Source organism: Taudactylus pleione, unplaced genomic scaffold, assembly GCF_031769625.1.
Source record: "Taudactylus pleione unplaced genomic scaffold, aTauple2 ptg000015l, whole genome shotgun sequence".
NCBI classification, from domain to species: domain Eukaryota; kingdom Metazoa; phylum Chordata; class Amphibia; order Anura; family Myobatrachidae; genus Taudactylus; species Taudactylus pleione.
The window spans coordinates 23,246,324-23,272,308 of NW_028284417.1; the positions used below are offsets into that span (position 1 = coordinate 23,246,324).

Genomic DNA, 25,985 nt, shown 5'->3' on the forward strand with positions numbered 1-25,985 from the left:
CCAAACACATTCCACACACTAAGAACCTATTAGTCAACACACCAACCTTACTCCTCCTCGCCACACGTTAACACACACTTTCCCGTGTCAGTCGATTTAACCACTTGGCCACACCACATATATACTTACACAACCCTGGCATTCCACACATCATACAGGTTAGCGATACTAACCACTACTCCCACCCTCCCACCACACGCGGCTATCATCTAGACACCATTATACACATAACAGGAATGTCCACTACAGCACTGCCAGCTTGACACATGCCACACGCACCAGTCTTATTCCATCTCCCCCTGCCCAATCACCTAGCCACCATCCCCGGAGAGATGCCCATCCACACCTCCCCGGACCCCTGCGGTCACCCGAGCCACCAACCATCACCCTCATAATCACCCCCACACACACACACGCTTGGCCGCCTGCACCACGGGACTAAACTACCACAACAATGCGGTTTCACATCCCCACCTCCACAATAATTGCCTTACACACCCCGGTGCCCCTGACCCCCACCCTAGTCGCCACATGCCCCTGCCCGCTCATTAAATCCTACACACAGCACAAAACACTCCACACACCTCCTCCGCCCAACGCACGCCAGAGCCAGCTGTCACCTTAACCCATGTAAACATACGGAAACCCTACACAGCACAAGATTGGCTGCCAGCACCACGTGACCACCTCCAACCAACCGCACCCGGTCTCGATCCCCATAGCAGCTGCATAATGCATTAAAGCACACCAGCCCCAGCATACACACCCACATCAGCAGAGCACACGATTGGCTGCCGACACCACATGACCGCCGCTGACCATTCACAGCTGGTCACAATCCCCATAGCAGCCACATATGCACCCAGACATGAGCCCCAGCTAACACACCCACAGCAGCACAGTAAACCATTGGCTGCCCAAACCACATGACGTTATCACCCAACCACAGGCTTAGCCTCGGCACAATCACCCACGACCTATCAGATACATGGGCCACACCCACTCTTAGCCCTGATTGGTCATCTCCACCACCTGACAAACACAGAACCCGGAAGTTCCACATTTAAACCTCACACATGCATAGCCACACTTCTTACCTCCTTGAAGAAGGCAGAGCCCCTGCCGAAACGCGTTGGAGACCCCCTACATTCTGACACCACAGCCAGCTTACACCAGAGCTCTTCATTCCTGCGGAGAACTCGGTCGAGCCTTGCTGCTTCCAGAACCCTCTCTACCCACCACCCGCAGGGCCGCGCTTGGCATCACACCTAGCAAAACCCTTCGCACCCATCTTGATCACCACTCCACCTGCTAGACCCAGGCGACCACGCACCGCCCCCTGGGAGCAACCAACACCAGCTCCACTCACAGCTGTTTGTCCAGCAGCAATCCCTAAGCGATCCACACCAGCAGGCACCCACCAGGCAGCGGGAACAGAACGCCAGCAACGCGGTGCATCAAGCCCCACAGTGCACCAGCAAGCCACTACCACACACAGAGCTTCCTCCAACCGCTGACACCGCAGCAGCCATCCAACACCGCATCTGCAAAAGGAAACTAACACCAGCTACCAGCAGCCCAAGCCTTTTTCACCAACAAATCCTACCGGTAGGTAAGTGACTCCGAGACTTATACCCCTGCGCGGGACGCCGCCAGGGTGTACATCCACATCCGCCAGACCCGCTGCCAACCCACCACTCCCCTCCCCCCGAGACATCCTAAGACTGTTGACCAAAGGTCCAGCAGGGGTAACGTGCCGGTCTATTGAACTGCACGGAAAGGAGCCCCCTAAAAGGGTCCACTCACCTCCCCAGTCTCCACCCACACACACACCCCCAAGTGGATCGCTCACCCCACCTGGGTGCCTGGGACCGGAAAGGATTAGTACTGTTTGTTTCCAATAAACCCTTTGGCCCCCATTTCTGCCTCTGTCTTCATTTCCTCACCCACCACCTCCAGTCCATTAGACCCCCTTCCCTCCCTACACCCCATCACCCCACACACAACATTGAACACATAAGACCACAACACTATTACTCCAGCATTACACCCATAGGGCGAGCGCACCCTCCGCACCCTCTACCCCATTTAACCCTGACGTTAACATGAAAGAATTCATGAAAGAATGAAGAGAACAAGTATTTGTTTGATTCTAGCATCAAATATGTGTCTATATATTCCTTCTACACCTTTCCAATAACACAATGTGCCTGATTCAGAGCCGGACGCAATTAGCGCTCGGTCGTCCAGAAAATAGGGGTGGCTATTCAAATGAACCGTTTGCTCTTTGCGGTCTGTTCACGCCTCTAGGTCTGAACGAGCGAACAAAACTTGCGGTCGTTTTTGGAAAAAAACGCCCCCTGGCCGCTCGCAAGCTACGTCATGTCCGCTATTTATTAGATTAATCGAGTACATCGACCAGCGTATGAACTGCTCGCTATTCTTGTGGTTGGTTTTTGCTACCACAATCTTGCGAGCAGTTCTGGCTATAAAATAACCCAGTGACGTGGTCAATGATGCTGCTGTTTTAATTATGCACACCCATAAAACGCCCGTTTTTACCTTTAAGCACGCCTGCGTTCTGATCTCCACTCCCCGTTTTCAAGCACCTTCCCCTGTTACCATCCACATACGCCTCTTTGTGTTACTCAAATTATCAGGCATTCGCTATTTTGCAAGCACATGAATTTCGACCGCACTGACTGGTTCGCGCATGCGTATAACGATCCGTACGCACGCGCAGTTGGGCAAACATCGCTCGGAGCGAACGAGCGGCCGCTTACGAGCGGCTCTGAATCAGGCCCTATGTCTCAACTTACTGTTTAAAAGCCAACTGAAAGGCTGGAATAGAAGAAAAACACTTTAAACTTACAACCACTGCACAGTAAAGGAACACATCCAATAATACTTGGTTGAATAGGTTTATTTAAATAACAAACTAGCAAATCTATCACATTTATTTTGCAAATAAAGAATGATCTCACTGCCTTGAACAACCAATCATATACTGTAACCAATGTTTGTGTCTGTTTGCAAAACAATGCCAAAGACACAATATCGGACGAGAGCAATGAGGTGTTCAATGGACAACCCGTTATTGCACAGTTTGTTCACAGACCAGATTAAAAAAATGGCACATAGACTTGGGGTGGGTATCACTGCAGGTTGTATTTTTGCTATTGTATAATTTATTTCAATATACAGTACATGCCAGCATAAATACACAATCATCGTATAAATTACTCGAAACTCTACAAAGGGATCACTAGTAGAATGCAGGTAATGAAAACAGCAATGAACCAACTTTTACCACAAATGGAATAAAAATTCACAATACATACATATATACAGTAGAGATGAGCGGGTTCGGATCTAAGAGATCCGAACCCACCCGAATTTCGAGGATCCGGGGCGATCCCTGCCTGCCCAGGATCCCTGACCCGAGGCAAAACCTTATGACCTCTCTGTCGAGTCGTGAGGTTTTGTTTTGCGTGGGCTTAACGCTGATTGGCTAAGAGAGTGGTCTGTCACTGGTCTCTCAGCCAATCAGCATTAAGCCCATTGAAAACAGCACAAAGGAGGAAAAGAAGATGGCGCCCGCCATCCCCCGCCGCCTGACACCGCCAGCACCCCCCGCTGCCGATACCGCCAGCACCCCCACTGGCAGCATCCCCCACTGCCGACACCACTGCTGCTGCCACTCCTACACTGCTGCCCAATGTATGGAGGACACCGTCAGCGACCCCCACACTGCAGACACTGCCGACACTCCCACACAGAGGACACCACCAGCACCCCTGCACTGCCGACACAGTCAGCAAACCTGCACTGAGGACACCGCTGGCACCCCTGCTCTGCTGACACCGCTGGCACCCTGCATTGAGAACACCCCTGCACTGCCGACACAGTCAGCAAACCTGCACTGAGGACACCGCTGGCACCCCCACTCTGCCGACACTGCTGGCACCCTGCATTGAGAACACCCCTGCACTGCCGACACAGTCAGCAAATCTGCAATGAGGGCACTGTTGGCACCCCCACTCTGCCGACACCGCCGGTACCCTTCACTGAGAACACTGCCAGCACTGCCATTCCATGTACTGAGGACACCGCCAGCAACCCCCGCACTGCCGACACAGTCAGCAAACCTGCAATGAGGACACTGCTGGCACCCCCGCACTGCCAACACAGCCAGCAAACCTGCACTAAGACACCGCTGGCACCCCCGCACTGCCGACACACCTAGCAAACCTGCACTAAGACACCGCTGGCACCCCCGCACTGCTGACACAGCCAGCAAACCTGAACTAAAGACACCGTTGGCACCCCTGCACTGCCGACACAGCCAGCAAACCTGCACTAAGACACCACTGCACCCCCGCACTGCCGACACAGCCAGCAAACCTGCACTAAAGACACCGCTGGCACCCCTGCACTGCCGACATCACCAGTACCCTTCACTGAGGACACTGACAACCACGCAGTACTGCCATTCCATGTACTGAGGACACCGTCAGCAACCCCGCTCTGCCGACACTGCTGTCACAGTAAGTGCACTATTGGTGTATCCAACCCACACTGTAGAACACACTGTATCCATGTTGGAAATTGGAAGCTGAACTGTCACATGTTAGTGCCACCCACTGTGTCACTTAGCTTAGTCAGCCAGCTAGCTGGATGCAACCTTTTGGCCTTAACTAGATGAAGCAAATAATATTGTGAGGTTGTCAAAATTGATTGGAAATTACTGGAAATAAATGTTATTGAGGTTAATTATACTGTAGGAACAAAAACAGGCCCATTTTATGTGATTTTAGCTGTTTTTATGATTTTCTTTAAAGAAAAAAATCCAGTTCTAAAACCAGAACACGAAAACAAAACACGGAGGTGAGGTTTTGTTAAAACCAATCCAGATCCAAAACCAGGGTAGATCCAGATCCAAAACCAAAACATGGGGGTCGGCGAACATCTCTAATATACAGTACATGTAATAAAAAGCATACTCGACAGTAAAAATAAATGGAAAAATAAAACACAGAAAAATATTGTGTATATTCGTATTCCTCTTCCTCTGAAGAAACCAGTGAATTACTGAAGAACATGTTAGGATTCATACTGCCGATGCACTAAGACCTTTACTAGATAACCCTGGACCATGGAAGGACTATACATCTGTGACTAAAGGTGCATACACACGTAACGATTTTTTGAACGATTTAACGATAACGCCGTCGTTATCGTTCAATCGTTCAAAAAATTGTTCAGTTTCTGAGTTATAAAGATGAACGATAATCGTTCATGTGCGTTCCCGTTTGTAGTTTGTAGTTCATCGTCCATTTCTGACTGACCAACTTAACAATTTTCATTAAGGGAAGGAACATTTTTCGTTCATCATTGAAAAAATCGTTCAAAAAAATCGTTCATTACACTTCAAAAAATTGTATCAAAGAAAAAACTGAATGAAAATCGTTAAGGAAATTCGTTCACTAACAAAATCGTTACGTGTGTATGCAGCATAACTCTTGTGTCCACGGTACTACATCATTTCACTTCTATCTCCATCGGTACTGGCACAGTAAATACCAGACAGCTCCATATATGCATTTTGACCTAACAAAGCTGGAGTGAGACAGATTGTATATCTAAGTGACAACAAACCCATAAGGGTCATCATTTGGAATGTGCTATCCATTAAAGTGACCGCCTTAATCACAGAGAATACTCTGTGTTGGATTGAAAATTATTTCAAGGGGATTCTGCACCAATTATTATAAAAAGCATAATCGTAAACAGCAAAAATACAAAAACAGTACAGTATCTTGCAGTACAGTGCGCAAAAATACAAATGCAAGTACAGTATCTACCTGTGACTAGTCTATATTAAATAATTAACTAAGAGCCAGGTTCTATCTGTTGGAATATTATCATTTATGAGATTACATTTATCTGAGTAGGAGTCTGGGAGAACTTCAACTGGGAGTAAAGGGAGGACTACAATGTATTGTATGTGTAATACTGTTTTTTGTGGGTTATTTTCTTTCAGATTTTTTTGTATTTTTGCTTGGTTTTTTTTTGTATTTTTGCTGTTTACGATTTAGTGGCATGTGCCAGTGCTTTCGGTTTATCATTGAGTCTACCTTTGTGCATAAAAGGTACAGTACATGCAACACAGATACAGTAAAAAGAAAGACATTTTAGTTTCAAGCTTCTGTACGGATACAAATGATCAGTCAATAATTTTATTTACAGATGTCCAATTCAGCCTTTGTGGCCTGGATACAAGTAATTAATGGTCACAAAGACAATGCATGTTAGGGATCGTCAAATGAGCATTGTTATAAGCCACAAAAGGTCCTATTGACAGGGCATCTGCTCACTTTATTATGGCTCTTCTCTATGGCATGGTCAGTTTCAAAATAAAATTGAATTCCACTGGGTTTGCAACAGTCAAATCACTGCTCTCAAAGCTAACTGAATTGTTGACACTTCTCCCAGCAGTCTAGAAAGGTTAATCAATAAGTTAATCAAATTTAGTACAATATAACTGAATTTACAACGCCCTTAATCTTAATGACACTACGCATTTGAAAATTTGAAGCAGTAAATTGTCTCTGACAGTAAACTTCGTTTCACAATATTTGGGGTGGGAAACAGGCATTATTTTGTGACTGGCTTGCTAAATGTTTTGCTCAATTACTCAAAATACAGCACAGATCCTAATCTAAGGTGACAGCACAAACGTTAAATGTGGCCCTGAGCATAGACACTTGTCATTCTAATACATATTAAAAGAGAGAGAGTTGGAAGGCGGCAGAGAGAGAAAGAGAGAGAGAGAGATAGAAAGAGAGAGAGAGAGAGAGAGAGAGAGAAAGAGAGAGAGAGAGAGAGAGAGAGAGAGAGAGAGAGAAGCTTCTTGTACTGTATCTCAGCATTTTTTTCCACCCTCAGTTGAGTTTCTCAGATCTGGAAGGTGAATGAGCAGAAAAAAGCTAATGAGATGGTTACAAATCAGTGAAGAAGAATAGGCTCTTACTACAAAGCATTCTATGCACGGAGATGGCAGCAGCTGTGAGGGCAACTGCCCACTTGTCTATCTCTGCTGAATCTAATATCCTTGGTTCTTTCTCTCCCTTCACCCTACCCAAAGGCAACAGCCGCATTGGCAAAGCCAGAGGAATATTGATGTAGATCAGGAATTATGTGCTCTGACATGTAATAATTTGCTTGCCTGTACTGTATGTCTATATTGCAAGGAATGTGATCTGCTATGACACAGTTGTAAACTCATGCAGGTTCACTCATATGTGTCATAACAATAAGGCCCCTCCTGATTATCCTACTGGAACGTGTGCAGGAGGTTTGTCAACTTCTTTAGCCTTTAATAAGCCCCATGTGATCCCTTTTCTCTATTACTAAATGTGAATAGTGTACAGTGCCTTAATCTTCTTTTGATTTCCAGCATTTACTGCCATGAGCTTAGGGAGTCACTGATTAAGGACCTTTCAGTTTTGGTTTGGCTGTGACACTTATTAGCCATCAGTGCACACTTATTATTATCAGTGCACACATACACGAGCCTTATTCCTGCTGCAAGAGATTGATAATTATGTACATACACAACTCTGCATAACTTATAATCCCGTCAACACACGCCCTCTCTCACCACAGACTACGTGCAAACACCCCATTACCACCCATTTAAGCGGAGTTGAGACTGGGGGCCTGATTCAGAGCCGGACGCTATTTGCGCTCGCTCGTCCAGAAAAAGGGGCTGGCTATTTAAATTGACCGTTCGCTCTTTGTGGTCTGTTGACGCCTCTATGTCTAAGTGAGCGAACGAAATATGCGCTCACTATTTTGTAAAGACGCCCCCTGGCCGCTCGCATCATACGTCATCTCCGCTATTTATTTGATTAATCGAGTACATCGAAAGGCATCTGAACTGCTCGCAGTGCTTGTGGTTGGATTTTCCTACCGCAATCATGCAAACAGTTCAGGCTAAGAGACAACCAAGTGACATGGTCGATGACGCTGCTTTGTTAATTATGCACACCCTTAAAACGCCCGTTTTGACCTTTTGGCACGCCTGCGTTCGGATCACCACTCCCCATTTTCAAGCACCTTCCCCTGTTATCACCCACAAACGCCTCATTCTGTCACTCAAAATAGCAGGCATTCGCTATTTTGCGAGCACACATTTTCCGACCGCAATGAATGGTTCGCGCATGCATATTACAACCCATACACATGCGCAGTGGTGCAAACATCGCTCGGAGCGAACGAGCGGCCGCTTATGAGCGGCTCTGAATCAGACCCTGAGTTGCATATGACCCTGCATCACCCATACATGCGTTTACTCAGGTCCGGAGAAGGCGCAGCGCAGAAACATAAAAGATACGTCCTCAAAACCTACAACTCTACAGTGGCCTCTATAGCTGGCCACACATCTAAAGATTATCTGTCCAACCATCCAACTTGTTGATTGGTTGGAATGAAAATCTGGTAATGTATGGGAGTAAAGGATGATCAGCAATTTGCTCCTAAATGCCAGAAAACAGTTGAAGATGGTCGGTCAGACAAGTTTGTTAAATGTTTGATCTAAACAATTTGTTCAAACAACAGTTTTTGTCCATTTTCCGGAGTTTGGGAGCAAATTGCTGATTATCAGTTACTCCCGTTCCTTACCAGATTTTCATTCCAACCAATCAACAAGTTGGCTGGTTGGATGTAAGTTGGTCTAGTGTGTGGCCAGCTTTAGTGTCTATTAGATAGATAGCTGATATGTGACTATTAACATGAGTTGAGTGTGTAATTCTAGTGTCTCTAATAAAGCTAGTGGAATGATATCAGTATATAAATATCTTGATTGTCCTTTTTTTTAAAAAAAAATATCATAGTATGCTCTTTAAATAATATATTGTTTGAGATAAATGTTAAATATAATGTTTAAGACAAATGTAGTAACACAGTTTATTTGGTAACTACATACAATGATAACGGTTTGACTTCCATTGTCATTTTGGGAGCAAAACTCTTATGGATGTATTCCATAAAACTACCTCTGACTATTATTGTTATTAATTACGTATGAAACAATTTCATTTAGGCAATCTGCATCTGTCATTACCCTGTTCTATATGGGATGCCAGGACTACCCAAATGTTTAATGTTCCACATAGTGTCACATTAAAAGCTAATATTATATTGGGTTCAAGAACTAATTGTGGATACTGATATCCCTGACCACATTAATATATATAGAGTTACACATCGCGTTATAACAACAGATAGTTTATGCATTTGTTTAATAATCTTTACTGTGAAATGAGCTGTTGCCCGCAGCTTCACCTACAATGAAATCACTTCTGCCAACATTTTTTATTTGAGATGTTCTGGTTGTATTACTTTGCATAGGAGCCCTGTCACAGGACTGACCCATGTGACCACCAGCGCTATACAGACTGGTGGCAGCATCACCTTCACCCACCACTCACACTAATGTTACTGTGTGCCCTGTGCACAGACTGCTATGTAGCCTCTCCTATTCAAGTGAACGCAGGCCCAAAGCACCTCTCCCATCACCCCTTACTGGCTGTGCACATGGTGCCACACCTTATTGATGATGTCAATAAATTTTGTTATGTTATTGCTCAGCTTAAACTTTATGGATTGAGATGACACAAAGTGCAGGTTATTTCTAGGGGTTTCCCCTACAGAATGATGCAGTTTTCATGAAATTGGTTCCGTAGTTCAACTTGAAACAGTCAGAGAGAGACAACGGGCCAAATGTAATAGGGTGAGAGTTCAGAAAATGTGAGAGTTCTCTCACACTTTTTAAACTCAGCCAATGTAATAGAGTCTGCGAACAAAGCAACAAGGCAACAAGGCAACAGAGCAAACTCGCATGTTTTTCAGACTCAAAAAACTCTCACGATATAAAATCTCATTCAGATGTTTTCCCATTTTGAAGATAAAACTCAACCAATGTGAGAGCTTACTGCTCAACTCACATTTTCTACACTCTCACCCTATTACATTTGGCCCAACGTTCCCATAATATTAGTATAGATGAATTGCTCATCTATGACACACTGTTACTGCTTCTCAGTATGATATTATACAAAAATGTACATAACAGATATCTACATACTAGCATGTTTACTTTACTTCTTGGGCCTTAAAACTTGAATTCGGGTGTATATCTTTTGTATTCTGAAGTGTTATATTTAAGTGTTATAAATTAATACATTAGGATCTCTAGAACACTCTTTTTATTTCACTTTTCTTTAATTTTTGTAATTTTTAATTTTAAATAGTTTGCTCACTTGTTTTATTTATCAATATAATAATAATAGTTAAGGTTTTTTTGTCCATTATGTTTGCACACCGTTACGTCAATCTTTTTCTTTCCACTTTTATTACCTCGTTCTACTCTTCTATATTACACCATTCCCACTTTAGTTTGAACTTTCTACAATGACCTTTGCCACATTATAAATGGGATTAATGCATCTATCTGATACCAGTTATACAATGTTTGCTAATGTCCAGAACTATGTTGTCTAGTTATTATAAGATTTATTGTACTTTTTGTACTACCTAAGGATGCTCCACCAGAAAGACCAATAATTTTTGAAAATGGCTATTTAAAAAAATTATCATTAATTGTACTGTATGGAAAAAGGTCTAGCCTGTGAATATATATTTAAAACATGCATGTACTAAACACTAAAGCTGGGTACACATTAAACGATTTGTTAACAATGCAATATCGTTAAAGATTTCCCCTGAACTCCTGGACAAACAATATAAATACTGTGCAATATTACTAATGACCAATGATATATCTTTAGTTGTTAACGATTGCCAAATTGTTAGATCTTTAATGATATATTGTTTGCTGTATCAAACACCTGATGACCATCTTAAAGATTTCTGCACAAATTTAAATAATGGGCTGTACTATGACACAGATGCATGCACAAATCAGGGAGATCCGTACATGCATCTGTGTAAAAACATTTTAAAGTGTAAAATCCCCCCAGAAATTATGTGGGGTCCCCCCTAAAAGCATTACCAGCCCCAGACTTTTCAGAGCCAGTCCTGGTTGTGAAAATACAGGGAACAAAAGATGTAGGGGTCCCATGTATTTAGCACAACCAGCAAAGGGCTCAGCGAGCCTGTCCTGGTTTTGGAAATACTGGGGACAAAATGAGTAGGGTTATGGATGTATTTTCCATAACCAGCACCGGACTCTTTCTAGCGGGGGTGTAATGCCACAGCCAGGGGTACCTTTTCACCATGTCCCCTGGCCAAAGCATTACACCTGACCACTAGTCAGCCCAGGCCAGGGATCCCTGGGTAGGTGGGGACTCCCCCAATAAAGGGGTCCCCCTCTCCAGGGCACCCCAGACCTGGGCTGATATCCCAGGGCTATCCCCGGTACCCATGGCCTGTGTGTGCCAGGTTGATTTGTGTAATGTGTGTGTAAAAAATAGATGTGATAATATTGTCTTTTGCTGGAGAACTACAGGTCCCAGCAAGCCTCCCCTGCATGCTGGTAATTGGAGAACCACTAGTACCAGCATGCAGGGCATTAAAGGCCCGCTGATACCTCTAATTCACCTGCAAAAGAAATATTAACATTAACAACCCTACGTCTTTTCTTCCATGTATTTTCACAACCAGGACTGGCTCTGAAAAGTCCGGGACTGTTGTGTTTTTAGGGAGGGATGTTTTTTTTTAAACTCGACGAGCATTTTTTTAACACAGATGCATGCACGGATCTCACTGATCTGTGCATACATCTGTGTCAAGGGAAACGCCTGTCAAGTGACGTCTGCATAATTCGGTTCAGAATTACATATCATTCATCGTTCGGTATTGAGTACACACTGAACGATATGCCGCGAATCGTTAACAAGATTCCTGCATGTACAAAAGATCAACCAATGACCGGTGGGAGCGTGCATCGTGACTGTAATAGAGTGTACACACTGGATGATATGAACGATTTGTCGTTGCGTCGGAATCGGCCAAATTGCTCATGATATCGTCTAGTGTGTAGGGGCCTTTACATTTCTTAGATATCAAAAGTAGTAATTTCTTTAAATTTCCTGAGAAAAAAAGGATTTCTGTCATGGCTGTCTGTTTGCATGCTCCGAGCAGTGATTCCCCAACGTAGTGTTCTTCTTTTGGAAGCTGCCCATTTGATAGAGGCCCAGAAGTGGTCATTTGCTGCAACCTCTTAATTTTGCATGTATTGATGAAGATGATTAAAGCTCATTTATGTTAAAAACTTGTTGGAGGCTCTTATGTTGCACCTGAGGGTACTCCCATCACAATTTCTATTTCGAATTTTTTTCTTTTGCTATACTACAGTACACCCTAATAGGCCCATATAAAAGTTTATTGATATGTTTCATGAAAAAGTGTAGCAATTGTTGGAAACTATTACCCAGTTGCACTTTTATGCTATATTACCTTTCTTAAACATTTGTATTGCAGCTATTTTCATTCTAGACAAACGATGGGAAGGTTACTATAGTAACTAAGCATCCTGCAGATTAGTGTCACAGTTCTGAAGAGTACACTCTTTTATTTATGTTTTATGTAAACAAAAACACATCACTTGGTATAATACGTTCTGCTATAATGCCAAGGTTTTCGCAAATCTCTCCACTAAACCGCTATCCACAAAGTAGATCTTATACTGTCCTTGGCCTCTGCAATGGCCCCTAATTCAGTGCTGGCAATATACTGTAATTCTTCACCATAAAGTGCTCTTCTGTATTACCTAGTGCAGAAATAAGATGTATTGCTACATAAAGCTTAGTTTAGAAAATATTTTCCGACATAAACTAGTCATTGTTTATAAAATATTAAATAAAATTATTAATAATAATAATAATAATAATAATAATAACAACAACAATAAATATGTCTATTTCGATTTCACAAAGAAAGTGTTTTAGCTTCTCACTAGATACGGCCAGTCCTCTCAAAAAATAACAATCAAATTAAGGCGGGCTGTAGAGAAATTAAAATATCAGCTTTTGCTGATGATATTCCCTTATATATCAATGACCCTGAACATTCTCTCTCCCAAATTCTTGATAACATCAACTTACTTGGTTCCATATCTGGCTATAGTATAAACATGGACAAATCTACAGCAAAGCTATTATATAGTAGACAAATTTGTCCCCCTTGGGCGAACAAATTTTAATTTCAATGGGCTAAACATCATATTCCCCTACCTAGGAATAATTCTACCTCCTAACTATGCTGATCTCTATAGACTTAACGTAAGTCGAGCTATACAGACAGTGGCGTAACTAGGGTATTTGGAGCCCAGGGCAAATTTGAAAATGGAGTCCCCCCCACACTATGTGCGCGCCGCAGGCACGCGTGCCGAAAAATGGGCGTGGCCACAAGGGCATGGCCACTGAAAAATGGGGCGTGTCAACATGACACACCCCTTTCTTGTCACTGGGAACATTTTTCCATTTGCTCATTAATGCAGTGCCCCTTATACAGTCCCCCCTATGCAATGCCCCTAGTAGTGATCCCCCTTATATAGTACACCGGTATACAATGCCCCCAGTAGTGGTCCCTCTTATGCAGGCCCCCAGTAGTGCCCCTTATACAGTACCCCCAGTAGTGGTCCCCCTTATGCAGCCCCCGATTAGTTCACCTTATACAGGCCCCCAGTAGTGATCCCCCATATGCAGTGCCCCTTACACAGTTCCCTTTATGCAGCCCGCCATTAGTTCCCCTTATACAGTGCCCCCAGTAGTGATCCCCCATATGCAGCCCCCCAGTAGTGCCCCTTATACAGTGCCCCCAGTAGTTGTCCCCCTTATGCAGGCCCCCAGTAGTTGTCCCCCCTATGCAGTGCCGCCTGTAGTGGTTCTCCCTTTTCAGTGCCCCTGTAGTGGTCCCCGCTGTGCAGTGCCCCCAGTAGTAAGCCCCTTATATAGTGCCCCAGTAGGAGTCCCCCTTGATGCAGTGCCCCCACTAGTAGTGGTCACCCTCAGTAGTAGTCCCCAGTAGTGGTCCCCCCCAATGCAGTGCCCCCAGTAGTAGTCCCCCCTACACAGTGCCCTTTATAGTGGTCCCAGTAGGAGTCCCCCTTAATACAGTGCCCCCTGTAGTAGACCCCACCAGTGGTCCCCCCCAATGCAGTGCCCCCAGCAGTATCCCCCCCAGTAGAAGCCCCCAGTAGTGGTCCCATGCCCCCCATCGAAGTAGTGCCCCCAGTAGCAGTCCCCTCCTTAGTAATAGTCCCCCCCTGTAGTAGACCCCAGTAGTGGTCCCCCCCCGAAGCAGTGCCCCCATTAGTATCCCCCCCAGTAGTAGACCCCAGTAGTGGTCCCCCCCCGAAGCAGTGCCCCCAGTAGTATCCCCCCCAGTAGTAGACCCCAGTAGTGGTCCCCCCGAAGCAGTGCCCCCAGTAGTAGTCCCCTCCTTAGCCCCCACCCAATAAATACACACTGAAATGAAACAATAAATAAAGTAAAAATTCTTACCTGAATCCACGCTCCCGCCGCCGTCCGCATGTCGGTCCTCCGGGGCTGGCTCACTCTGCATTATGGGAGAGATGTCATGACGTCATGACGTCTCTCCCATTACCCACTGCAGGAGCCGGAAGGGAGCCGGCTCTTGCAGTGGGCGCTGCGGCTACAGCAGTCAATGAGCGTCTGACGCTCATTGACTGCTGTTTAACACACACATCGCCGCCAGTGCTGACGGTGATGTGTGTGCAGCAGCAGCCAATGAGAGTCTGTCTGACCTCATTGGCTGCTGATTCACACACACACATCGCTGACGCTCGGCGGGGATGTGTGTGCAGTAGCAGCAGCAGCAGCCAATGAGAGTCGTCTGACTCTCAATGGCTGCTGGTTAACACACACACATGTGTGTCAGCAGAGCCTGAGCCCACCCACCTGCCACCCTCCTCCTGGCGCTATTGGGCAAGCGCTCAGGGAGAGGGAAGGGCTCAGCTGTGCAGCACAGGACCAGCGCTAGAAGCCTAGCACCAGTCCTGTGTAAATGTGTAGTGCTGACCGCACTCACTGCCGTCGGCACTACACTGGCTAACTAGGGCGGGCCGGTCCCACGGCACCCAGGGCATGTGCCCTGCTCGCCCTGCCCTAGTTACGCCACTGTATACAGACATTGATTGATAATGTTAAAGAATGGGAGGGAATACCACTTTCTTTCCTGGTGAGGGCCAGCATACCTCGATTGTTATAATCCAATCACTCCCATTGATTGTAACCAAAAAGGATATACAACTGATAAATGCTTCTTTCCGTAAATTTATTTGGAAAGGAGGTCATAGTCGAATTGCCCTGAGAAAGTTCAGCCAACCAAAATCAAATGGGGGCATTAACTTTCTGAATGTTGAAACGTATAGTCATGCGGAACTCTTACGACACCCACGGGATTGGCTACATAAGACCTCTATTTACACCAACACATCACTAGAGCAAGAATTTTTAGGTAAGGTTGATTTAATCAGCTTCCTCCAGGAAATTTCTGATTCACAAAGATCAAACCCACTTCTCTAGTCAACTTGGAAAATCTGGCATATTTTAAGGCACAGGACAGGATTAAATGCATTTAATTCCCTTTACCTTCCTTTGATAGTGAATCCCAACTTTCTGGATGGCATGGTTGCTCACCCCTTCACTTTGTGGAGGGTGACGGGAATAGATAATGTTGTTGATAGACTCAATATACGAGTTGAACATGCTGTTTTGCTACGAAGAAAATATATTGGTTGCATTTTATTGTAACAATTTGATTTTATTTTTTTTTCTCACTAAGGGGCCTTTTCATCAACACTAAAGTAACGTTTTTAAGGACATTTTCCTTAATTACCATTATTTTAGTATTCATGAAGACACTTAACACAGAAGATATCACTGATATCTTCTGTGTTAAGTCCGCCTGCATTAATTTCCATACTCCCCATACATTAGTATGGGGATATGGAAATTATGCTATTCATCAAATTCCAAAAATTATGAATTTTCGGAATTTGATGGTGTTACTATACGCCACTGTCAGGTGGCGTATAGCAGGTTACACTTACCTGCTGTCAGCGTGAGCAGGTCCTCCTCTGGCCCCCTCCATCACTCTGGTCACTTCTCTGACATGTGTTCTCCAGACAGAACACAGTAAGGTTTAGAAAAAAAAAACATTCTGATGGGAGAACACAGTATCAGCACAGCAGACGGAGCCTGAGGAGGCTGCAGCGGCCAGGTAAGTGGTGGACGGGGGGGAGGTGAGCGGATGGGGGAAGGGTTGGGGGGGACAGGATTACCGCAGTGTAGGCAGTGCTGCGCATGCGCTGCTTTTACGGATGTAACAGCGCATGCGCAGCACTGAATGCAACTGCGGTAAGGTAGAGTAGATAAGGAAAAGTATCTATTTCCCGAAAAGCTGTCATGGCAAAAATTAGAGCTTTTCGGAATAGATAGTTATGGAGAGGAGGAATGATGAATTCCTCCGGTAATTAGGTAGAACTCCATGCAAGTTCTAAACCTAATTACCTCCAGAGAATTTTTAATTTTGATAAATAGGCCCCTAATTATGTTTTGTACTGTAATTGTTCCATTGTGCTTCAATAAAAATAGTTTGAAAAATATAAATAAATAATAATTGATAGAGCTTATGGTTGAAAGAAATGGATGTATAGTTTTATAAACTTATTTTAAGGTTGTCAATTACACCAGAAACAGATTACGATCTCTAGTGTAAATTAGTTCAATAATATGTTGCATGTGTGACAAATGTGCTTAGCCTAGAAGATGCTAGATAAAAACAGAAATAAAATAAATAAAGAAATAAATGGATATTACATTTATAGTGATGCTATGCATCTGCACATTTTTACACTATGAATAGACTGCTGAACCAACATTGTGTCTTCAGCAGAGTCTTTTTTTGATGTGGGTGTTCTTCATAGACAGTGAGATAATTATAATCATACCACAATTAAGTTCTGAAATTACTAAAATAAGTGTTTGGTTTATTAAAACAACCTGTATAATATTAAATTGGGGTACGATAGTGGTTATTAGTGGTACAACAGCATTTGTGACGTGAGGCGTAAGGGCGACCTCACCTCATTACAGAATGAGGTGAGTGTAATTACTGACAGCCACGAAAATAATGTAAACTTTTTACTTTGTTGCCAGTTTACATGTATACATGCTAATTTCTAATGATGTTACATTCCTCTCCTTCCTCCTGACTTGCCTTTCACCACTGCTGTGGCTCCAAAAACTAATATCAGCATTCTGCAGCTTCAGTATATTGAGAAACTTGCAGTGATGCAGTAAAGCATCCTGAGACCATTCATGTGTGTGGTTGCTTCTCAGCCAAGGGAGTGGGATCACTCACAATTTTGTCTAAGAACACAGCCATGAATATAGAGTGGTACAAAACAACCTCCAAGAGCAACTTCTCCCAACCATCCAAGAACAGTTTGGTGACGAACAATGCCTTTTCCAGCATGATGGAGCACCTTGTCATAAAGCAAAAGTGATAAGTGGCTCGGGAACAAAACATCTACATTTTGGATCCATGGCCAGGAAACTTCCCAGGCCTTAATCCCATTGAGAACTTGTGGTCAATCCTCAAGAGGCGGGTGGACAAACAAAAACCCACAAATTCTGACAAACTCCAAGCACTGATTAGACAGGAATGGGCGGCTATCAGTCAGTATGTGGCCCAGAAGTTGATTGACAGCATGCCAGGTCGAATCACAGAGGAAGACCTACTTGAGGTCAAAACACGTCAGCAGCAAGTGCAGTGAGTGCTAGCAGAACAGCTCAATCTCTACATCCAGAGATTAATTGAATTGGATCCACTTATCCAACCCCTTGAGGATATCAGGTTATTCAATGGGGTCCTGGCGCTAATGTTTCTGTCCACACTTTACTCCAGTGCCTAGTGCCAAAAATGGTTACCCACCCACTTTCTTTACAAATTAGTATTCATAATGTTGGCATTCCTTATCTAGATATCTTAATATTGACAGGTAAATAATGTTGACAGACAAAATGTCAACATTTTCAGAATGTCAACAACCACAATGTCGACATGAAAAATCTTGACACTGACAAAATGTCAACACCCAATTTTTAACCTAACCCAAAACCCCAACTCTTAACCCTAATCCTAAATCGTAACCCTAAAATTGTTATTGTCTACATTTTGACTGTCGACATTTTGAAGGTGTCAACATTTTAACCATGTTGACATGATGATAGTCAACATTATAGTGAAAACCGTTTGATTGTCGACTTTGTGATTGTTGACATAATGATTACATACACTTTTACACATATTTGCCAACCCCACAGAAATCCAGGACACTCACAAATTTTAGAGAGTCCTCTTGGACTCCATGGAAAGTTGGTCACTTGCCCATACTGTACCTGACATATTCTAGGGAAATGTGCCGTACTGGGCGCAATGATGCAATGTGAGCCTATCCACCCATCACAGTGATCATCTGTAACTCTACTCTGAGAACTCTTTTGGAGGGGAAAACTAAAAAGTTGGAAAGTATGCTAGTACATTAACTATGTGTGTTTGAGCAACAGCAAAAAATCGGCAATGATGAGGAAAAGCATCTGTGCAGATAGTAGTAATGGCTAATATTAGATGATACATGTGCCATTTTGCCCATTGAGGAAGCCGGATACACTGGAAAACACATCTGATATATAGAACCACACATGATTACTTAGCTCTATTGCATTAGTGGCTAGCATATTTACAGTATTATTACCTAAATATGTACTTTTCATCTTTTTAGGGAAATCACTTCTTTGGAGACTACTCATTGGAGAACACTAAGGAGCATCAAGGTACAAGGTTATAACTCTGAGATCAAAGGCAATTAGTGTTACTTGACCATTCCTTGAGTGGAGAAACTCTTGTAGCAGCTTAACTATTATAAAACACATACTTAAATACCCTTCTATGTACATCTATTATTCTTATAACTAGTGAAATGTTTGTTTCAAATTATTATCTATTTCTGTAGTAGAACAGTGTAGAGAGAAGCATCTTGAACTGTCTGTACAGCCCTGACTATGCTTCTACCTCATAGAACAAGACTTCTGATATACTGTAAATAAGCCACATAAGGTTCACTTTGACTTGGGCAATCTGAAAACAAATCAGTTCTAAGCTTATTCTAATGAGGATTACATCCTGATGTGCTACACTGAGCATCTATTGTTCACTAATATTCTTTACAATTGAATTTGACTAACAAGTTACATTTCTAACTCCAAGCCACTTAGGAACAATATCTACTATAGTATGGCAGTGGCTCGTACACCAATCATTAATAAGGTGCATACAGCACACATTGATAGTATTTCACCGTGATAAATGAGAGCACTGATGGACAACCTCATGCCACAGGTTGAAGTAATGTGGCCATGGGACCCAGTAAAATACAGACTTTTAAAGTCACCAATCCAGGATACAGTCATCATGTCAATGTTTACAATGTCAACAATCGTAATGTTGACACCACAATGTTGAGTTATGATGCCGATATTGTTAAAATGTGGACATAGAGCATGTTGACATGTGCAGAATTTTGACATGTTCACAATGTTGAAATCTGAAATGTCGACATATGAAATACAGACACTCTCAGAATGACGACAGTTACAGTTAGGCTATGGGAGGGGATGGTTAAGGTTAGGCACTAGGGGAAGGGTTAAGGTTAGGTTATGGGAGGGGAGGTTAGGCATTAGGGGGAGGGTTAGGAGTTAGTGCTACTCAACACTGGCACTACTGCACTGCTGCAGGACCCACCTAACAAAGGAATTCACATTCTAATTATGTCGACATTTCATCAGTGAAATGTCGACATGATTAGATTAGCAGCATCAGTGGGTTGGCTATTTGTCAGTGAGTTCAGACAGTCTTGAAGCTATCTGAGTGAATCAGCTGCACTCTGATTTACTGCCAGACTAAAGGCCCCCATACATCAGAGATGGATTGCAGCAATCGTGCAATTTGCAATCGATCGTGTATAAAAATCTGCAATGTATGGGCTTCACAGATCGCAGATTGCAACCAAAAAGAGATTGGAATTGTTTAATCAGATTGTCCAACAAGTTGGATTTCACAGATGGATTGGGGCTGTAGATTGCTAGTGTATGGACATGATCAGCAGATTTGCAGACTGTTTCTAGCAAAATTATGGGCCTTTCAAGATTGCCAGACCTGTGTTTGCTGCAATAGATCTGCAAATCACTGAAAAAGATCTGTAGTGTATGGGCGCAGATTGCTCGATTGGGAAATCCTAAGATCGGGCAATAAATCTTCAAATTGTTCAATTGTGGTTTTCAGATTGCTGATGTATGGGGGCCTTTACACTGTATGGAGGCGCTTCTAACAAGATAGCAAGAGAGACATGATAAAAGTCTTATCTCAGGTGCTGTCCATCCTCACCACAGGACAAATAAATATGTGGGGCTATATGGTCCAGGGGAAGGGAGGACAGAAGAAATGTGTTAAAAAGGGAGAAATGTGTTACTACAGGTGAGGGGTGGGTTTGAATAAATGCTTTAGATGTGACCGAGACAAATATGTTACAGGGAATGTTTTACAGTGGTGTGTGGGAGCCCAAATGTTCTAAAAATGATCTATACAGATGTAGTTCCACTGCTCTTTGGAAGACAAAATTAACCGTAATGGGAAAATATACTAAGCAACAGTTTTGCATGCCACACATAGCATACGGTGTAAAACTGACAGATTTACCATCCAGGCATTTGGATGCTGTAAACTCAAACTGCATGCAATATGTTGTGGCTTGCAAACTGCTAAATCGCATGAGATTTTGTTAAAACCTCATGATATTTAGCAGATGCAATTTGCCAATGTAGAGTGGCGTGTGAGCTGAATGTCGTCCATGCTGGGTGTGTGCCACTGCCAGCATCACTCATTTTTTAGCACATTTTAAACAATAATGAGGCACAAAAATGTTTTTAGGTGGATAATGAATGAGAGCTTTGTATATAGTGGGGAGAGGAAGTTATATGATCCATGAGAAAAGTGTGCTGGGGATGGGTTTGAGAAATAGAGTAGGTAAATAATTGACATGTTTTGAATTGTGCTTGGGAGATGTAGGTGTGCGGGTTAGATGGAACATGGAGTGAGTAAGATGAGAAAGTAGCAGTGATGTGCAGTCAGATGAGGCAGAGCCTCTCCTGTCATACTTCAGTATACTCCAGAGTTTTGACTATAAAACTTATAAGAAAATTTTAAAGAAAATATTATAAATATCTTCTTTGTATTATTCTAATCATCTTTATAGTCAAAACTGTGGAGTAAAAAGTGTATGGCAGGTGAGGCACTGCCTCCCCTGTCTACCTTTTCCACACATCCCTGATCAAAACACACCAAATCTCCAGCACTATATACTGCTGCACCTTTGTATAATGCCCACATGAACCCTCTGGTTCTTATATGTATCTATACTGTAAATCTGGCTCTGATACTAGCCAGTGCCTCCCCAGCCATTTACCTCAGCGCACGTCACTGGTAAGTAGTTACAGGGTTTGTTTCATTCAAAATATGATGGTGTGATGTAATTGTTAACTTTATTTGAAGTGGTGTAATATTTTGCCTAGCACAGAGGAACTCCAGCTTTAACTCTATTAACATGCTTAATATCCATACTTCATATATGGGGATTTATGTAATAGGGTCTGATTTCTGTGAAGCTGCATGATTTTGGTGATCTCGACAGCAGACGTAAAGCGGCAATCATTTAAAACCAGGTTGGTTTTACATTCTAAACATATTGCCACTTTAAATCTGCAGCCGAGATCGCCAATATTGTGCTGCTTCACAGAACTTGAACACTATTACATGGAATCGGTATGATATACCGGCAGCCGCATGGCCGGCGGTTCGATTCCCGGCAGCGCCTGGCCGACAAAAGCAGAGTTCCCGGCAGTGGAAGCCCGACAGCGCTGGAAATCCCGATCGTCACTAAGGTAAGTATAAACTAACCTAACCCCTAACTCTAACCATCCTAAGGGGTGCCTAACCCTAACCTCCCCCAAGTGCCTAACCCTAATCCCCCCTCTAAGTGCTTAACCCTAACCCCCCCTTCCCCTAGCCCAACCCTAACCCTATCAGGGGGGTGCCTACCCCTAAGTCCCCCCCGGGTGCCCTAAACCTAACCCTCCCCCCCTCAGCTGTCCGCTCGCGGCGCCCGGCATCCCTTCGATCGGGATGCTGGGCGCCGGTCTCCCGGCATCGGGGAAATGTCAGGCGTCTACATCTAGACGCCCGGCATTTCACCCTCGCCGGGATATGACAGTCGGGAAGCCGGCTGTCGGTATTAAGGCAGCCGGTTTCACGATTGTATACCCTATTACATAAACCCCGTGCAGGCTAATAGAAATAAGCACTTACTGTACAAAGCAACCACATAATAACCAAACCAGTGGGTAACTTAAAGAATCTCAGCATGGATCTTATTACAAAAGGGCCTGATTTTAAGCTGCACTCAGAGCCGATACTCACGTAAATGTTTTTCAACTGCATATGGTCTAAGTCGCTAAAAACTCTTTTTTATTTATGTTTTTTTGTGCAGTTCTGTATTTATTTTGTTGCAAGGTTTGCCGCACACATAAAAATTACCAAAGAGTCAAACCGAACTTAGGGCCTGATTCAGAGCCGCTCGTAAGCGGCCGCTCGTTCACTCCGAGCGATGTTCGCACATCTGCGCATGCATATGGGTCATAATGCGCATGCGCCAACCAGTCAGTGCGGTCGGAAATCGAGCGCTCGCAAAATAGCGAGTACCTGCTAATTTGAGTGACAGGATGAGGCGTTTGTGGGTGGTAACAGGGAAAGGTGCTTGAAAACGGAGAGTGGTGATCCGAATGCAGGCGTGCCAAACGGTCAAAACAGGCGTTTTAAGGGTGTGCATAATTAACAAAGCAGCGTCATCGACCACGTCACTTGGTTGTTTCTTAGCCTGACCTGTTCGCATGATTGCGGTAGGAAAATCCTACCACAAGCACTGCGAGCAGTTCAGACGCCTTTCGATGTACTCGATTTATCTAATAAATAGCAGAGATGACGTAGGATGCGAGTGGCCAGGGGGCGTCTTTACAAAATAGCGAGCGCATGTTTCGTTCGCTCGCTCACACATAGAGGCGTCAACAGACCGCAAAGAGCGAGCGCTCAATTTAAATATCCGGCCCCTTTTTCTGAACGAGCGAGCGCAAATAGCGTCCGGCTCTGAATCAGGCCCTTAGTCAATTTTCCAATACTAACTAATGTATTACTAATAAAAGGAACTAGTAACACAAGTGTTTACCTCACAAATTTACATTTCTGAATGAATTTAAAATAAATATATTAATTCAAAAATAAATATTTTGACTTGGCAATCTCCACAGACTTGCTGTTTTATCACACTAAAGGGGCCTATCCATAAGCAGATAAATTGAACGACTGAACGATATATCATTCAGTCGTTCAATTTATCTGCTAATGGATAGGCCCTGAACGATGACAGATGCGCACTCTCACGGCCGATAAATTTTATCTTTCGTCTCTCCAACATGTTGGTCAATTATCGCATATCGCTGCCAGATATTAGAAATATCTGGATTTATATGCAGTAAACGCCGAACGCCGAACGATATTAACAGCAGCTACAAAGCACTGGAGAGAAAAAAAATCCACTCCCTGAATGATATCAAGCAATATCGTTCATCATCCGTCTTTTGCAAAAATCTGTCATGTACATGCCAGATATCTTTCAGCACAGCCACCGGAATTTTCAATAGATATCTTTTGTCCTTCATCGTTCAGAAAAACATCTGCTAATGGATATGCCCCTATAGTGTAACAATCTGTTGGTTTGACGTTCCACGTCCAATGTGATGACAGGCATTTTCCACCAGTACGAGTATTACTGGACTGTTACAGAATGAATTGCATGTAGCTGACAGTACCACTGTATCATTATTTTGTATTTAACTACTGTACAGTGTTTCCAACTATGAAAAATGCTTAAATGAAATAAATGATATTCAGGCAAATAAATAAGAACTGTTGCAGATACAAAACTAAGTTAAACAGTAATAATAATTTACTGTTAGAAGTGTTGTTTCTGATGTAGCAAAATAAAAAACTATGGGCATATATATGCATTTCAGTATTTCCATGGAAATGTCATAATTCCTCATTAATTTAATAACAAATTCTTCAAATTTGTGGTTGTTTCAATATAGCATGTCCTCCCTTAACATTATCACCAAGAACTACTTCTAATGATACTATAATGTGGGTTAAAAAAAAACCTTGGAAGCTAGCATTAAAGGGAAAATTCAGGTCAAACATTCACTACAGACTACAGTGCCATTTTAGGAAAGGGAAAGGCAAAGCATTTGCCCTTGGCCCGCCATGGTGCCAGTCTCAGACTGACTATTAAAGATCCTTGAAGGAGAGTCCCTTACATGATTGCCTTTGGTGCTCTGGGAAGACAAGACACTCCTTGTGTAAAAGAGAATTGAAATATTCAACTCAAACTTGTTGGCCTTAATCTTAACTCTAAAATAGTCTTAACATTAGCTCAAGTTTTAAATCTGCACCTGCTGTACTAGCCAAGTACATCTATACCTAACATTAGCTTAAACCCCAAACCTAGCCTTGTGGGCTATAGTTACATGCTCTACATCATGTTTTGCAAATATTGTGATATTTTCACAGGGACCACTGATGTGGTAATGTTGTCATCTATTTCTATCTGCTAAAATATGAATGAATGAATATGAAATATTAGTTGTTCGCCATCTATTAGTGCAATTATTGGCATTGGAATTAATGTTAACAATTTAAGGTTTGTAATATTGTCCAATATAATGTGGTAAGCAATTAGCGCTAGATTATTTATCTGTATACTGTGAACATGTATAGACCACCATTCTCTTAAAGAAACAGAGCACAGAAAGGAAATTATTTATGCAGCTGAAAAGAGGTTATGTGATATGCTACAATATTCATGTGCAATATTTGTAAAGATGTACATACTGGTAAGCCAGACATGTTGCAAAATAAGGACAAATAACGGTACATTTATGTACATTCTAAATCATTTTGAATCAGACTTCAATGGACTAATACTCAACTTTAACAGCAGACCGCATCTATTGATGTTCCAGAAGACTAATGGGTAAAATGACACCAATACTGTACAGAACGTTGAGAGGAAAAAGTTACATATGATTTTGTCTGTCATAGAATTAATAGCAGTGTTTAAAGTTAATTTTGTGCTGATGTGATACAGTACAACACAGTGTGTCAAGTTCACCTACTATGGTATAATATTTTTGTGTGGAAGTAGCATACAATAAAAACATAGAGACTAAATTTATCAAATCAGTATTTAACCTGCTGACTACATAGAGCTGGTTACTCAGCTTTCCAAAACTAAGATGACAATTGACATACTGGATCCCAAATAAATATCATGCACTGAGGAGACAGAGGAATACATATCTGCTGCAGGAACATCTAGCACAGACATACACAAGCGGATGTACTGTACCTGTAATAGCGCAGCACCTGCGGCTACAGCCCTCCAGCGTGGTCACTACTGATCCCGGCAGTGTGCTCCACAGGCAGCAGAAAATGTGTCACATCTTGAAGGACTATTTAGATTTGTAGAATAAATAATACGAAATTACTTGCTTAAATAGTGATAACTATTCACCTATTAAATCCATCTTCCTGCCAGTGCCAGCAATCCATAAGGGGAAAGAGAAACACATTTACGACTTCACAGTTTTTCCTTCCAGGAATACAAGTGATAATATCATTAGCTATATGAAGCAGCAACAGCAGCGCAGAATTTAGAGCACAAAAGCTGGAGCTGAACTGAGGCAGGATGAAAGGCAGTCGGGTGA

The 25,985-nt window shown here is 43.0% G+C and overlaps 1 protein-coding gene across 1 annotated transcript in view; it reads right to left on the reverse strand.

Moving 5' to 3' along the window:
* HTR1E (5-hydroxytryptamine receptor 1E) overlaps nt 1-25,709 on the reverse strand; it is a 240,999-nt gene extending 215,290 nt beyond the window's left edge. The window contains exon 1 of the mRNA XM_088470737.1: nt 25,628-25,709. The gene's annotated coding sequence lies outside the window, so the exon portion shown is untranslated. The remainder of the gene's footprint in view (nt 1-25,627) is intronic.
* Nucleotides 25,710-25,985: the final 276 nt, after the last annotated feature.